Source organism: Cupressus sempervirens, chromosome 8 (genome assembly GCF_028749045.1).
Source record: "Cupressus sempervirens isolate cs-2001-9-10 chromosome 8, ASM2874904v1, whole genome shotgun sequence".
NCBI classification, from domain to species: Eukaryota; Viridiplantae; Streptophyta; class Pinopsida; order Cupressales; family Cupressaceae; genus Cupressus; species Cupressus sempervirens.
Genome location: NC_143125.1, coordinates 680,970,860 through 680,989,249, shown reverse-complemented (window position 1 = coordinate 680,989,249; position 18,390 = coordinate 680,970,860).

Sequence of the window (18,390 nt, the reverse complement as noted above, 5' to 3'; positions counted from 1 at the left end):
TAATCACAAATTTATGTCATACGACACATTTAGAAGGGTAACCATCTCAAATAATTCACCTAATTTTCTAGGACAATTGGTTTAAAGGTTAGGATTTGGACTTAAGAATTTATCTCCCCTCTCTTACCATTGAGATATTGTGATAAGGTATGCTCATCCTGGCAATTAATGGAAGTCGATAACTAGTACTTGCAATCAAAATAAAAATTCACACATGTACAAACACATATATTCTAAACTAAATAGATAATGGTAGGAAGTGGTGCATCATGTAGATCTTGACTAGTAGGTGACTACGACTCCCTACTTTAACCACATTGAAAACATCATACATAAAGAAAACATACATGCACACCATACATATGCACTATGGGGTAAATATTTATAAGAAAACACATATAAATGATGCATCTAACTAACATCATCAAATAATTTAAACAGCTTCCGCTTTGCAACTTTTTCTTTTCTTGCTCAATTGTTAATTTGAGTTTTGATGAGCGTGAATGCGCTCAAGGAGTCGGGCATGGTCTCAGATCCTTTCCTAGACTTGCTTCTTGTTTTGATTGGGACTAGGGTTACCCAAGGGAATGCTGAAGCCATATGTCCTATTGGGAGTTTGTTAGTGGAGTCAACAACTCTATTTATGGGCCAGGAGATTCAAATTAGTCATGTAAGAGATCTATTGGTGGGTTAGGAGATTCAATTGAGTCAAATGAGGGCTTTTAGTTGGAAGGAAGTGGTTCTTGGAGAGAAGGAGGCTAACATCCCAACAAAAGCTCCCAAAGTGATTAGTTGTGAGTAGGGGGTGGAAATAGTGGTATTGGATAGTTTGGTTGATAGTTTGTCAGCTGATCTGAAAATTTTCCTCATAGGTAGATTTGTTTCCTTTTTCCCATCGATTGAGATGGTTAGGAAGTGGTTAAGCCAGAGATGGAAGTTGAAGGGGAGTGTGATGGTCTTAGCCATGTTGAGAGGCCTATTTTCCTTTAAATTTAGGGCACCTAAGGATATGAAAATGGTTATGGTTGGTCCTTGGTCATATGAAAAGCATATCCTAGTGGTGACTAAGTGGAATCTGGTGTTGGATCTAGTAAAAGAACTAAATAAGATGGCTCTAGTTTGTGTCAATTAACTGGGCCTTCCCCTTGAGTTCTAGAATGAGAGGATCTTGAAATCCATTGGGGATTCCTTTGGGCACTTTATGACCACAGACATGGTTACCATAAAGAGATCTTGACTTTTCTTTGTGAGGTTCAATGTAAATGTGGGAGTGGGAACCTCCTTACTTGAGTCCATTACACTAAGCTCAAAGTGGGGTAAAAAGATTCAACCCATCATTAATGAGAATGTAGGGTTATTTTGTTAGAAATGCTCTTCATTTGGGCAATTGATTGTCGATTGTAAGAAGTTGGATAGGATGGTTGAGGAGAAAATAGAGGAAGATTCTAAAGGGGGGCTCCTCCTAAGGATTCAAGGGCAAAGGGATCTAGGAATGGCACAATGGTGACTCCCCCTCCTAGGAAGGAGCTAGAAGTTAAGGATTATTAAGAAGGAAGGGAGAAGGGATTGACTTCCCCTCCTAGGAAGGAGAAAAATGATAACCCTCAACCTGTATTGGAAAGGGTTCAGATGGAAGATGTGGAGGGGAATTCTTCTTTGGTTCAAGACTCTAAGAAACTTTACACACAAGAAGGGGAGACGGGGGGTTTGGAGGAAAGGGAAATTGATTCCTTTCCCTTTTTTGAAGATATTAAGGAGCTCCTCAATACCCCTTTGAGGAACTTGGTGATCGAGAAGGTTTTTAGAGGGGACATTAACAAGGCCTTAGAGGAAGGTGAGATGAATGACATGAAGGTAGGGGAGGTAGCCAAAGTCCTTTGCTAGAATGAGGCTAAAATGGAAAATAAAATGGTGGATCTAGCCTTGGCGGATGATAACAAAGGGAAGTGGCAAACCTAGAGAAGATAGAGAGGGGTTTCAAGGAAACCTAAGATGATAGTGGAGTTGAAGTTGGATGTAGGAAAGTCAGGAAAACAAAGTAAGAGAGTAAACTAGTTGGAAAGGGAGGTGGTAAGTGACAGGTAACCCACTTTGGAATGCTGGAAAAAAGGTAGAAAATGATTTTTCTATCATGGAACATGAGGGGGTTAAATAGCCCTCACAAGTAGTTTTCCCTCAAACAGTAGCTATTAAACCAAAAAATTGATTAAAATGACTATGATTAATTTGAAGAATATTGCAAATTATGTATGGCCAGGGGAAAAAATTTGTTATAGTGAAGTAGAAGGTGCACTAGGATGAGTGGCTACTTTCTAGAACCTAGATGCTGGCAATAGTAGTCTTATCTATAGTTCTAAGTTCTATCTTATAACTAAACATAAGATAGCTGATAAGATATGGAATATTGTTAATATCTATGCTCCTAATACTAGAAATGCTAGAAATAGCTTATGGGAGGATCTGTCAATTTTTCTCTCTCAAAATAAGTACACCTTTTGCATGGGATATTTTAACTCACCTTTGTACCCTTCGAAGAAAATTGGAGGAATGATTGATTTTAATGATAGTATAAGGGAGCTAACTAATTTTATAAATAATAATTATTTATTGGATATAAAAATTTGTGGTGTGAAGTTCACATGGTCAAATAATAGGAAGGGGGTTGGCCTTATTCAAGTCAAATTGGATAGACTTTTGGTCCTGGCAGGGTGGAAGGATTAACTTCTTCCTCTCTAATGGGACTACCCAAGACAATCCTAGATCACACCCCTATCCTCTTTAACTAGAAGGAAGATTCCTTTCGAGGCCCAAGGCATTTTATATATGAAATAATGTGGTAGTCCCATCCTAACTTCAGCACTAGGGTGGCTAAGTAGTGGGAGATAAGGATCGAAGGGATAACAATGTATAGACTCTCTATTAATTCGAAGAATGTTAGAAGAAATACAGTACCCTAGAAGAAAAGATATTTTTGTGATATTTTCAAGACTAAGGCTGACATGGATGGGAAGTTAGTTGAACTCCAAAAAGCAATGGGGGTAGGCATATCCATGGATAACATTGTCCAGGAGGAGGACAAATAGAGAAAAGTGTGGAAGGAAATGATGATCAGAGAGGAGACTTCCTAGAAGTAGAGGTCAAGGGTGTTATGGCTTAAAGTGGGTGACAAAAACACTACATATTTTCATAGATCTACCTCAATTCATAAATGGAGAAACACCATTGATAACATCAAAGATGGCAATAATGTGAAGCTAAATAAACTTGAAGAGATAGGGAATTGGATGAAGGCTCACTTCAAAAATTCTTACATGGAAGAGCAAAGTGACTTTAGAGAGGAGGATAGGTAATGATTGATTGATTTTATGCCCACAGTGATCTTGGCTAGAGAGAATGAGGAGCTTGTTCAAATGGTGACTAAGAAAGAAGTCCACAGAGTTATGTTCTCCATGAAATCTTATAAATCCTTGAGACCTAATGGCTTCCCCTCGACATTCTTTCAACATTTTTGGGAGCTTATCAAGTTAGATTTCCTTTGGGTGGTCTGTGATATTTATAGTACTGGAAAACTTTTTAAACAGCTGAATAGAAATTTCATTGCACTAATGCCCAAGGTGAGAGACCTAGAGGCCCTCTCTAACTTTAGGCAAATCAACCTATGTAACACTACTTAGAAGATTTTCTCTAAAATTTTGGTGAATAGATTGAAACTGTTGTTGGATAAGTTCATAGGGAAAACCCAAAGTAGGTTTGCCCTAGGATGAAAAATCTTAGATGCTACCATAATGACACATGAATTCTCGCACTCTATGGAGAAAAGTGGTAATCCTGGTATGGCCATGAAACTCAACATATCTAAAGCTTATGATAGGATTAATTGGACTTTTAAGTAAAAGTTACAGAAAGGATAGGACTAAGTCAAAAGGTTATTAGAATGATGAAGTCAATGGTTAAAATAGTTAGGTATTTTGTGATGGTTAATGGTTCTTCTTGGGGAATTTTTTTTTCTTTGGGGGGGGGAGGGGGAGAGGTCTTAGGCAGGGTCATCCTTTCTCTCCCTACCTATTTATTATGGTTGCCGAAGTCCTAGGGAGAGTGTTTAACAGAAAGTTGGAGGGAGGAGTAATCAAAGTTATTAAACCTGCATCAACACTACCCCTGAAAGTGATTCAGCACTGTGGATGATACCTTCCTTAGTGGGGAGTCCTTGATGGGTGAAGCAAAATCTTGGAAGTTAGTGCTGGAGATATATGTTGTGAATGTGGGTCAAAAGATAAATTTAGATAAAAGAAAAGTGTTTTTCTTTAACACCCCCTAATCTACAGCAAAGGATAGTTAATATTTTAACATGCAACATTACTGAGTTACCAAATACTTATTTGGGTCTTCCATTAACCATGAAAGAAGTGAATAACAACTTTTGGAATGGCATTCTGGAAAGAATGGAGAAAAATTGATTGGATGGAAAGGTAAAACTCTGAGTAGTGTGAGTAAACTGCAACTACTGATCTCCTCCCTCCAAGGATTACCAATGTACTTCCTATCCTTATTTAAAATTATGTAGTGTATAGCTAATAAATTGAAAAAAAATCAATGTAACTTCCTTTGGTTTGGAGGAAATGAGAAGATTAGAATAAGTTTGGTCAGTTGGGAAATAATTTCCAAACCTAAGTGAAGAGGAGGGTTGGGAGTAAGGAAGATAATTGATCTGAACAATGTGCTTCTCACAAAAATGGGATGGAATCTAATTGGTGTAATATTATGAGAGCTAAATACCTTGGAAGTCTAATGTTCTCTCACTGCACCTAGAGAAATGATCTTCCTATGGGCTCTAAAATCTGGGGTAATATTGTGAAAAATGGTACCCTTTTGAAGGAGGGTGTTAGCTGGCTTGTAGGGAATGGTAACCAAATTAATTTCGAGGAAGATCCATGGATTTTTAATAGACCTTTATCAAAAAAAAAGTTTTGGTCTCTCAAAAATTACCTACAGGACTAGGGGTGGAATGGTAGTTGATTTTATTTGCCTGAGAAGAAAATGGAAAAAGGCAAAGTTGCAACGAAATGATATGATAGGAAGGGAGCTGGTTGAAGAGCTTAATTCTTTGATGACATAGTGTAGGATCTTGAGAAGGGGTAGGAATGATGAGTTCATTTGGAAGGCTACCTCGATGGGGAAATTCCTGGTTAAATCTGCCTACAATTAATGTTTGACAAAACTCTTGAACCAAAGGACTGGGGGGATGTATGGTTTTATCACTTAATCCTAAATATCAATATTTTCTTGTGGACCACCATTCATGGTGAAATTCTCACTATTGACAACTTGATGAAGTAGGGGTTTCAAATACCAAATAGATGCTATATGCGTAAGATGGAGGAGGAAAGCATCAACCACTTATTCTTGCATCATAGTTTTGCTTCTAAGATGTAGGGGAGAATTCTTCAGACGTTGGAGGTGATTTGGGTGTTTAATGTGGAAATAGGGCAATTGGTGAACATACAAGGCCCCTTCACCCACCCCTACTTATCAATCTATGGTAGATCATTCCCCCCATGTTTTTTGGGGTATTTGGAAGGAGAAAAATAATAGGGTGTTTAGGAATGAGGAGAGGGAGGTGAATGTCATGGTGGAAAGGATCTACAAATTAATAGTCGAGAACATTAATTGCAACAAATAGAGGAAAATAGTGCTCTCCCCTTCCTCCCAGGAGGTTAGAGTAGCCAAGTACTCGTCATTAAGGGAAGGGATAATGGAGATTGATAGTTCTAATCTCATGGCTAGAAAAAGAACTCAATAAAAACCCCTACCTACTATCTAGGTAAAACTTAATTTTGATGGAGCTACCAGAAAGGAAGGTTTAATGGGTGGAGGGCTAGTCAGGGACAGTAAGGGAAAGATGTTGTTGGCATATAATTGTCCATTGGGGAATGTCTCAAATAATATTGCGGAAGTGATGGCTCTATACTAGGATTTAAAATTTGTCATTAGTGTGGGTTAGAGGGATGTGCAAATTGAAGGAGATTCTAAAATTGGAATTGAGACTGTCAAAGGTAATATGTGAGAGGGATGGGCTACCAAACAAGCAATTGCTGATATCAAGTACCTATTAACCATCCTCAATAGGTTTGATTTGAATCACATTTTTGGGAGGGAAATAGCATGGCTAATGGTATGGCAGTGACTGACTTAAAGTTGAAAGGGCTGAGATGTTGGAGGAATTTTAATGCTTTGCCAAATTTGGTAAGGGAGTTAATAAGACACAAAGAAAGAAATTATGAGTCCTTGCTGATTATTTTTCATAATATTTTTGAGCTAGTGGGGTCGACATATCCTTGAAGCACAAGTGGCAAGGAGTAAAGGAATAGGTATGGGTAATAATAATTACTCATGGCCCAAAAGTTGGAAGTTTGAAATGGGGGATTTTTTATTTATTTCTCTTTATGTATCATCGTATTACATGTAATGAAAAGAATTATTTTTTAAAGGTTTGATGTGCATTTGATGCAGGAGCATCCTAGGTTTCCTTGTAATCTTGCACCTTTGTTCATTTTGCCAGTTGCTACCAAGTTCCAATTGCTACCAAGTTCTAGTTTCCAGTTGCTACCGAGTTCTAGTTGCTAGTTGCTACTGAGTTCTAGTTGCTATCGAGTTTTTAGTTGAGTTCTAGTTGCTACCGAGATCGTAGTTGTTACTGTGTGATCCCTTTGGATGTTGAGTTTGTATGGATGCTGAGTGCCAGTTTTGGAAAGATTTCTTTTGCTGAGTAATCTGTATTTGGTTCTGATTGGGGCCAACTTTTCTTGCATTTAATTTTGGTATAGGTAGTTATATTTACTAAGAGCTGACTTGTGGCTTCTCTATGTTCTAGAATGCTCTATAAGTTGCTTTGGCAAGTATAAATAGGATGGTTAGGCTTAGAGTTAGGGCATATTTTGGAGAGTTTAGAAAGGGAATGAATATGTGTCTGGAAATGTGAAGTTAAAGCTGGATCATGGATCTGGAAGTTGTATTCTGTATCTAGCTGTAACCCAAAAGGCCTTACAACTACACATGTATGAAGATATTTTGATGAATCAATAAAAGTATTTCACTCCTCTTCCTCCTTTGGTTGTTGTTCTTTGTGCTTGCTTCCATTGTGTTAACTCTTGCAGGATGGTTTGGATAGCCGGGTGTGCCTTTGGCCCTAGTTATTCACCCTTTTGCATGTGTTAGTTGGTATCAGAGCTTAAGATTCATCCTTCTGGAGATTGGATCGTGTAGAACCTTGATTTGGATTTGGTTGTAGGGTGGTAGATCTGCAAATTTGACCTATAACTTGTAGAGAGTTACAATCTTCCAGGAACCTGATTTGTAAAGATGCTTTGTGGTAGAAGAAATGTTGATGATGCTATATTTGATTAGTTGAGACAAATTACAACCGGATTAGATGCTATGGAGATAGCCCAGAGGAGAGGAGCGCATCTTAATGATGTAAGTGATGATGAAGCAACAGCACCAAACCATAATCCAGAACTTGAAGAAGATCAAGATGAGGAAAGATTGTTGCAAATATTGTCTAAGGAAAATGCAAAGCCTACTGTAGAAGTTGTTCCTTATGATGGAAAACTAGATACCAATACTATGTTGGATTGGATCTCTAATATGGATAAGTTCTTTGAGTATGAAAACACTCCTGATAATAGAAAGGTGAAGATTGCAATCACTAGGTTGAAAGGTCATGCATCACTATGGTGGGAGCACTTGCAAACTGATAGACAAAGGGGAGGAAAGGAGAAGATCAAAACTTGGCCAAAGATGGTGAACAAGGTAAAGAAAAAATTCCTTCCTATTGATTACCAAGTTAGCTTGTTGAGAAACATGCAAAATTTAAGACAAAGAGACATGAGTGTGAAGGAGTATACTGAGGAATTATATAGATTGGACATCATATCTAGACATGTGGATGATGATGTTGAGAAAATTGCAAGGTACATTAATGGATTGAGATTTGGAATTCAAGATGAAATAAGTTTTGTGAAGCTGGAAAGTGTAGAAGAAGCATATCAATATGCCTTGAAAGCTGAGGAGATCTTGACAAAGAAGGATGAACAAAGACAAAGAGGTAGAGGTGGTAGATTCCAGAGAGGTAGAGGTAGATCTTATGGAGAAAGTGGCAGATTTGATAGTTCTATGCAGGATAAAGGTAAATCTAAATGGAAGAATGATGAAAAAGGCAAGACCGAATGGAAAAGTGGTAATTCTTACATAGGATGCACTAATTCTTACAAAGGAAGAGGTAATTCCTATTCTAGAGGTGGATTTCATGGTAATTGTTTTAGATGTGGTAAAGAGGGACATTGATCTTTTGAATGTAGATCCTCTCAAAGTAGGCAAGGTAACAAAAATGCTATGATTCAAGAAGATGATGAGGGTTCACCAAGTGGACCTGAGGTTGGAGATAAGAACCTTATGTAATAAGGGAAGTGATGAGGAACCTATTTTAAGGAGAAGTCTTTTGAAGAAAAGATGTAAGATGGCTAGAAAATGCTGCAAAGTGATCATTGACAGTGGAAGTTCTACAAATATTGGTTTGTATATGCCTATTACTATTCCTAAGAAATATTGGATTGATATCAGTATGGATTTTTTTCTTGGATTGCCTAAGACAGTGTAGAGGTATGATTCTATATTTGTTGTAGTGGATAGACTTTCTAAGGTGGCTCATTTCATACGATGTTAGAAGAAATCATATGCTGAGCATGTTGTTGAACTTTTCTTTAAAGAGATTGTAAGATTGCATGGATTAACAAGAAGTATTATTTCTGACAGAGATAGTAAGTTTGTTGTATATTTTTGGAAGACTTTGTGGAAGAAGATGGGTACTGAGCTGAAGTTTAGTTCAACATTCCATCCACAAATAGATGGGCAGACAAAGGTTGTGAATAGAAGCTTGGGCAATTTGGTAAGATGTTTAGTTGGGAATAAGCTAGGTAATTGGGAGATGGTATTGACACAAGCTAAATTTGTATATAATAATTTTGTGAATAGGAGTATAGGGAAGACACCTTTTGAGATTGTTACTGGAATGCATCCTAGAGGTATATTAGATTTGAGAGATGTTGTTGGTGAAGAAAAGAAAAGTGCTACTGGAGAAAAAAATTTCTGATTTTATGGAGTCTTTGCATAAGGAAGTGAAGTTGAGGTTAGAACAAAGTAATCAGAAGTATAAGGAGAATGCTGATCAGTCTAGAAGACACCATGATTTTCAAGATGCAGATGAGGTGATGGTTCATCTAAAGAAAGGAAGATTCCTAGTTAGAACATACAGTAAGCTGAAGATGAAGAAATTTGGACCTTGTAAGATCTTGAAGAAGTTTGACAGTGGTAATGCATATGAGGTTGAGTTACCTGATGACATGGATACATCTCCTATATTCAATATTGTTGATTTGTATAAGTATCATGAGTCAGATGATGAAGTTGTTGTACTTGATAATTATCCTAAGAATAAAATTGAAGAGGTTGAACAAATATTGGATCAAAGAGTTGGTTAAATTACAAGAGGAAAAAACTAGTACAAATGTTTGGTGAAGTGAAAGAATAGACCAGTTGAAGATGCAACATGGATTTCTCAATCTGAGTTGGATTCAGCTTAGATTATGACACTTGCATGATTTAGGAGAATCATTTTCTCCAACCTTGTTTGTCTGATGCAGGAGCATCCTAAGTTTTCTTGTAATCCTGCACCTTTGTTCATTCTACTAGCTACTACCAAGTTCTAGTTTCTAGTTGCTACCAAGTTCTAGTAGTTTTAGTCACTATCAAGTTCTAGTTTCTAGTTGCTACCAAGTTCAAGTTGCTAGTTGCTACCAAGTTCCAGTTGCTACTGAATTCTAGTTTATAGTTGCTATTGAGTTCCAGTTGCTAGTTGCTATTGAGTTTGTAGTTGAGTTCTAGTTGCTACTGAGTTCATAGTTGCTACTGTGTAATCCCTTTGGATGTCAAGCTTGTATGGATGCTGAGTGCTAGTTATGGAAAGCTTTCTTTATCTGAGTAATCTATGTCTGGTTCCTATTTGGGCCAACTTTTCTTGCATTTAATTTTGGTATAGGTAGTTATATTTATGGAGAGCCAACTTGTGGCTTCTCTATGTTCTAGAATGTTCTGTAAGCTATTTTGGCAAGTATAAATAGGACATTTAGGCTTAGAGTTAGGGCAGATTTTGGAGAGTTTAGAAAGGGAATGTATGTGTATGGAAATGTGAATTTAAAGCTAGATCCTAGATCTGGAAGTTGTATTATGTATCTGGCCATAACCCAGAAGGCCTTATAGCTGGGCATGTATGAAGATATTTTGATGAATCAATAAAAGTATTTCACTCTTCCTCCTTTGGTTGCTATTCTTTTTGCTTGCTTCCATTGTGTTAACTCTTGTAGGGTGGTTTGGATAGATGGGTGTGCCTTTGGCCCTAGTTATTCACCTCTTTGCCTGCATCAACATTGGAAATGATAAAAAATATTAGGTGATATATCATGGTGGCTGACACGTGGTGATCTTTCTTACCAATTTTGATGGCTTCATTATTACTATTAATTGTGATTATCATCTCTGCTTTTGGGTTTTTCTACCTAAGTGTGAAGTATTTTTTAGAAAATATGTCTACGCTTTGAGGAAAAAATTGCAGAGATGGTTAGGGATTTGATGCACATTAAACCAACTATGATCGATGAAAATATGAGGAAGCCTTTGGTGTGGTACTTACTAAAGGAGGTCAATTTTGTCATGTTCATGGAGGCTCTTAATGGACATGACAAGAATTTCTCTATGTAGTTTGGAAAATCATGCAAGAGGAGATTGTGTATTTGGGATTTGTGATTTTTTCTTATGGATTGAAGATGGACCTTGAGAAGGTTAAAGAAATTTTGGAATGGCCTATACCTGAGAATGTGAGTGAGGTAAGATCATTTCATGGTTTGGCTAGTTTTTATGGAAAGTTTATAAAGAATTTTAGTGCTATTTGTAATGCTATGACTAAAAAAATGAGGGGAGATAAAAAGAATTCAAGTTGACACATGGAGCTGATAAGAGTTTTGAGACTTTGAAATAAAAGGTTGCTGAATTACCTGTATTGGCTTTACCTAATTTCAAAAAAGTATTTCAAGTTGAATGTGATGCAAGTAGTAATGTAATAGGAGCTATATTAAGTCAAGAAGGTAAGCTTGTTTCTTTCTTTAGGGAAAAACTGAATGATGCTAAAAGGAAGTATTCTGTGTATGATCAAGAATTTTATGCCATTGTTCAAGCATTGAAGAAATGGAGACATTATTTGATTCCTAAGGAGTTTGTGCTATATACTAATCATAAAGCTTTACAATATTTAGGAAGTCAACATAAATTTAATCAGAGATATATGAAGTGGGTTGAGTACTTGTAGAGTTTTACATTTGTAATCAAGCATAAGAGTGGAGTTACTAATCGAGTTGTTGATGCATTGAGTAGAAGACGTTATTTGTTGATTGAAATGAAGGTTGAAGTTCTTGGTTTTGATGAAATGAAAGAATTGTATGATGCTGATCCTAATTATTCTGAGGCATGGAGAGAGTACAGAGCACAAAATATAATAGACCACATAAGTAAGTATGATGAATATTTCATTCAAGAAGGTATGTTGTTCAAAGGTATTCAGTTGTGTATTCCTAGAAGTCCTATGAGGTTGAATCTGATTAAGGAAAAGCATAGTGGTGGATTAGATGGACATTTTGGAATTTATAAGACGTTGAGTTTTCTGAAAGAGAAGTATTATTGATCACAAATGTATAAGGATATTCAAAAATTTGTAAAGAGCTATGGAGTTTGTAAAGTTGCAAAGGGAGTGAGTCAAAATATTGGTTTGTATATGCCTATTACTGTTCCTAAGAAATATTGGATTGATATCAGTATGGATTTTTTTCTTGGATTGCCTAAGACAGTGTAGAGGTATGATTCTATATTTGTTGTAGTGGACAGACTTTCTAAGATGGCTCATTTCATACGATGTAAGAAGAAATCATATGCTGAGCATGTTGTTGAACTTTTCTTTAAAGAGATTGTAAGATTGCATGGATTACAAACAAGTATTATTTCTAACAGAGATAGTAAGTTTTTTGGTTATTCTTGGAAGACTTTGTGGAAGAAGATGGGTACTGAGCTGAAGTTCAGTTCAAGATTCTATCCACAAATAGACTGACAGACAAAGGTTGTGAATAGAAGCTTGGGCAATTTGGTAAGATGTTTAGTTGGGAATAAGCCAGGTAATTGGGAGATGGTATTGACACAAGCTAAATTTGTATATAATAATTCTGTGAATAGGAGTATAGGGAAGACACCTTTTGAGATTGTTACTGGAATGCATCCTAGAGGTATATTAGATTTGAGAGATGTTGTTGGTGAAGAAAAGAAAAGTGTTGCGGGAGAAAAAAAAATTCTGATTTTATGGAGTCTTTGCATAAGGAAGTGAAGTTGAGGTTAGAAAAAAGTAATCAGAAGTATAAGGAGAATGCTGATCAGTCTAGAAGACACCATGATTTTCAAGTTGGAGATGAGGTGATGGTTCATCTAAATAAAGGAAGATTCCTAGTTAGAACATACAGTAAGCTGAAGATGAAGAAATTTGGACCTTGTAAGATCTTGAAGAAGTTTGACAGTGGTAATACATATGAAGTTGAGTTACCTGATGACATTGATACATCTCCTATATTCAATATTGTTGATTTGTATAAGTATCATGAGTCAGATGATGAAGTTGTTGTACTTGATAATTATCCTAAGAAGAAAATTGAAGAGGTTGAACAAATATTGGATCAAAGAGTTGGTTAAATTACAAGAGGAAAAGACTACTACAAATGTTTGGTGAAGTGAAAGAATAGACCAGTTGAAGATGCAACATGGATTTCTCAATCTGAGTTGGATTTAGCTTAGGTTATGACACTTGCATGATTTAGGAGAATCATTTTCTCCAACCTTGGTTGTCTGATGCAGGAGCATCCTAAGTTTTCTTGTAATCCTGCACCTTTGTTCATTCTACTAGTTACTACCAAGTTCTAGTTTCTAGTTGCTACCAAGTTCTAGTAGTTTTAGTCACTATCAAGTTCTAGTTTCTAGTTGCTACCAAGTTCAAGTTGCTAGTTGCTACCAAGTTCCAGTTGCTACTGAATTCTAGTTTATAGTTGCTATTGAGTTCCAGTTGCTAGTTGCTGTTGAGTTTGTAGTTGAGTTCTAGTTGCTACTGAGTTCATAGTTGCTACTGTGTAATCCCTTTGGATGTCAAGCTTGTATGGATGCTGAGTGCCAGTTTTGGAAAGCTTTCTTTATTTGAGTAATCTATGTCTAGTTCCTATTTGGGCCAACCTTTCTTGCATTTAACTTTGGTATAGGTAGTTATATTTACAGAGAGCCAACTTGTGGCTTCTCTATGTTCTAGAATGTTCTGTAAGCTATTTTGGCAAGTATAAATAGGATGTTTAGGCTTAGAGTTAGGGAAAATTTTGGAGAGTTTAGAAAGGGAATGTATGTGTCTGGAAATGTGAATTTAAAGCTAGATTGTGGATCTGGAAGTTGTATTATGTATCTGGCCATAACCCAGAAGGCCTTATAGTTGGGCATGTATGAAGATATTTTGATGAATCAATAAAAGTATTTCACTCTTCCTCCTTTGGTTGCTGTTCTGTTTGCTTGCTTCCATTGTGTTAACTCTTGTAGGGTGGTTTGGATAGCTGTGTGTGCCTTTGGCCCTAGTTATTCACCTCTTTTCCTGCATCAACATTGGAAATGATAAAAATTATTAGGGGATATATCATGGTGGCTAACACGTGGTGATCTTTCTTACCAATTTTGATGGCTTCATTATTACTATTAATTGTGATTATCATCTCTACTTTTGGGTTTTTCTACCTAAGTGTGAAGTATTTTTTAGAAAATATGTCTACGCTCTAAGTAAAAAATTGCAAAGATGAGTAGGGATTTGATGCACATTAAACAACCTATGATCGATGAAAATATGAGGAAGCCTTTGGTGTGGTACTTACTAAAGGAGGTCAGTTTTGTCATGTTCATGGAGGCTCTTAATGGGCATGACAAGAATTTCTCTATGTAGTTTGGAAAATCATGGGAGAATCACAGAGTGACAATAAATGATATCTCATTTCATATTTCAAAGGAGGTGATTGCTCTAGCGATGGGCTTTGCTATGAAGGGTAGGAAACGACAGAAGGTGATGAGGGTGACTAATGAAATGAGCTTATAGCATTTATTTGTGGAGGGTGAGGAACCAATTCTGTATAGAGGAGGTTTTATGTAGGAGAAGCTGCCTGACCCATGGAATGAGATTTGATTGGTTTTGATGAAATATCTTACCCTGGTAGAAAGGTATGGAGTTTGCTTCTACTATCACTTTCCTCATCGAGATTTTATTTTCCTTCCTTTCTTCTAGCTACGTGAATTAGAGGATATTGTTGTAGATGTGAAAGAAAAATGAAAAAGGGGGTTGATTTTACTGTTTTACACCAGGGATTAATTTTTAGGCAATATCAATTCCACCTTGCCCTAGCCCCCCTAGGATTGTGGGAATTGACATTCTAGCCCACTCAAACCCCTAGCCCTAAATTGTTCCCCTTAGAATCATGGGTCCTAGAGCCGCTACCCAATAGCCCTCACCTAATGGTTCCCTAGTGAATCCCTCCCCTATAGGGAAAAAATGGAGTCAAGATAAAGGAAAGGAGCAGGTGCAGGTGGAGTCAGAGGAGGAGGGGAGAGGATGAAGGAGGAGGTTAGGGAGGTTAGCAAATGGTATGTGCAGGATCATGTTCAACCAAACCATGCTCTTAAGTGGTAATAAAAAATTAGAAAATCAGGGTTATGTGAATTTGACATGCAATTTTCTACTTGTTATTAACTTTATATGAAAAAGTTGAGAGAAAATAATCTCCAGAAAATTGAATCTAGTTTCTAAACTACTAGGACTTATCTCAAAAAAATCAAAATTGATTGGTCAAAAGTTTTCATTTTAATGCAATATTACAAAAATTTCAAAACAAAAATAAGAAGTAGTCGTATGTCTGACCACCTTAATCAAAATCAAATGATAATATTTTTTAATAATATTCTAGATATAAGTAGTAGGCTCATGCTTGAATGTGACACATATTTTTGAGTCTTTTTATTCTAAATAAATAATAAATAATTAATTTTTGACTTTAGTATTTTTGGAATAAAAAATATCTCGTGTCTAACCACCTTAACTAATTCAAAACTCTGTAAAATTTATTTTTTCATTTTTTTTCTCTTATAGTATAAGAAACATAGAATGTGATGCATCTTTTAGATTTAAAAAATGTTATACCGTTTGAAAGTTATAGTTTTTTTTTCAAGTAGTGTGTTAGTCGGCACTTTATACATAACTCCAGTAGAAAATAACTAATAATTACTTACTAAACTCATAATTTGACAAACCTTACATTTATGGAAAGATAAGAACATTCTAAAGAAACCCTTCTCATTTCATCAAATTTTGGTGAATAAAAGTCATCAACTACATGTTTGAAGTAAAAATCACATAAAAATAGGCCAAAAGCACATTTTTAGGATGTTTTTAAAGTTGACTATATAGGTTTAGTATGAAAAAATATAGTAGACCTTATAAAGATATTAATTGTTTTCATTTAGTATCAAAGTGGGTGGGAAAAAAGTTGGAATAGATTTTGAAATGGTTTGAGATATTTCAGAATTACAGATTTTTTATATTGCCACTTTCTGGCACACCATAATCCTACACATACCCCAAAATCTAATGCTAAGAGGAAGCTAAAGGAGGGAGCCTTGTAGGAGGAGTCAGATTCTAAGGATTCAAGCTGCCACAAATGGAGAATGAAGGAAAAAGTAGTTAATTTTGGGGTGCGAGGTATGGAGGAGGTGGAAGAGGAGATTTCAGACTCCTCTAGGTCAGACTCAAGAGAAGGAAAGGAGAATAAGGAGGTGTTACATGTTTTGACGATAGTTGAACTGGGGTGTGTGGAACTAACTAAAGAATAGTTTTCTGACATGATGGATAGGATGCCTTCCCCCTCTATGATCTCCTCCCCTATTAAGGTTGTTTCCATAGATGCTACTAACCACCTAGTTGTGTAAGATACTATTAAGGCTGGTATGAATGGCCATTTAGGTGAGTTGTAAACGGCTAGTAATGAGGCATGGGAGAGAATCCAGGCACTGGACCTATAAGAATGCACCTGTTGACCAAGTTCATAGTAAAAGTTACTCATGTGGCTACTAGCACTCTTTTCCTACTCAAGGATGTTGAAGGGGACCTGTCTAAGAAGGACTCTAAGATTCTTTTTGACTTCCTGGCAGAAGACTAGGTAAATGTCCTCTTGGGGAGGAAAGAGGCCAAGAAATCTTAATGGCTCCCTCCTTTTTCTCTTAATGCTGCTAATCCGCTAGTTTATGGACTGTTTACAGTGCAAGGTTGCCGTGCCTTTGTTTATGTTTTTCTTTAGTTTCTTAAGTTTGTTAACAACCATTTTATTTAAAGCCTACAAATACTTTCTTAATTGTGGTTTAGACTTCTATTTTTTTTGAAGCTGCAATAGGGGTTAGTTTAGTTTTGATGGTTTTCCACTAGTAGTTGACCAATTTGTTTGTAATGGGCTAGCCCCCTTGTTTTGGCTAATTTTAATTCAAAAACATCATCAAATAACTAGAATTATTATAAATAATCATCTTCAAGGTATACTCATGCATACATGAAGTAACTAGTACCAAAGTAGTCTCATCATAAAATCAACTGAATATGAAATCAATATCTAATAATCTCAAAAATAATGCTACTAATTATCAAGCATAAATTGGTCTAAAAGAGTTCAGCAATAATAATTGAATGTAAACTAGGGACACACACTACATAAATGGTGCATGCTAAAAATGAATTAATGCTCAGGGAATAATGGACAAAAACTCGAGCTTACTAATGCCAACTTGTAAAAATGAATGGAAAAAGAGATCCAAATACAAATTTGTTGTGCACGATTGAAACAACAAGATGGCCCAAAAATTGGTTGTCACAGACTCACGACTGTTTCTGGCAACTAGGGTTCTCCCTCGTTTTAAAAAAGAAATAGGAAATCTTTATTTATATAAACACTAGACCACCTGATATTATATTGGAATATAAAAGAATTTATTTCCAATTTCATACTGTTCTACGACTTCCTTATATTCTGGTTTATGTGGAAATTTCCTTTTTAGCTTTTGTTGGTTTTAAAGACATAGACTATACCTCGTAGAAAATAAGGCTATTGACGAATGGATAGCCGATGGCTGGCAGACCCCCACAACAATTGGGAATACCACTAAGTAGATCATACACCAAAGAAAGCCAATATATATTTCTGAGTGTTGTTCTATCACTTTTGCTATCTTATTTAATGTGCTTAACAGCTAACTAGTGGCCACCCACTAGCACTTAAATGGAGCACTTAGCCTTATTTCTGGGCCCCACAAAAAAAAATTATAGTCACACAATTTGACACGTTCATTTAACTTTTAGTTCACTTTTAAGCCTATAAAAGCCTATGCATTCACCTCCCATAAGTAGAATAGAACATTGGCTTTTAGTTCTAGTTGAATATATACGTCCAGGTTAGAAGCTTAATCAAGTTTGTAAGCACATAAATAATCAGACTTGTTTGATTTGGTGTGAAGTTAAATAAAATGTAGAATCCCAAGTCTTTTGTTATGGTCGTTACAACTACTCTTTTCTTTGCATGCATTGTGGAGGGTAGGATTGTAAGAAGTGATCTGGGCCTCAGCCTCGATGGAGATGGAGACTTGGGTTTATGCTGTAGGAGCAAGTGTTGGGCACAGGAATAAATTTTTGGATTGCATTTGTGGTGGTGTTTAAATATTTTATTATTATTAAATTTTAGGGTTTGCATTGGATTTGGGGTGGTGTTTTAATTTTAGGGCATAATTTAATATTGTGTTATAACTTTAGTAAAGGTTTAAAGAAAACCTTTACGGGTTTGGTGGTTGCCAAAACCAAATTTTGATTGTTTGGCTTTGTTTATAAATTATCTTTGAAATCTTTTGGGAGGGCATGATTTTATTTATTTTTCCTAGGAAGAAGGCTAAGAACATTGAGCAGATTGTGAAGTTATTTTTGTTGTGCCCTAAATAGATCAAATAAAATATTATGGTAGTTTCCTATTACTTATTTTTATGCTCTACTATTTCCAACATGCCTCAATATTTTAACATTACAAATTGATGCACATCATCTCTATTGGTTTCTTCTAAATAAAATAGTAGTGGTATTTATTCTATGTCCAGAAGTCATTGTTGCAAGAAACAGACTCACAAAAGGTATTGAAAGTCAAT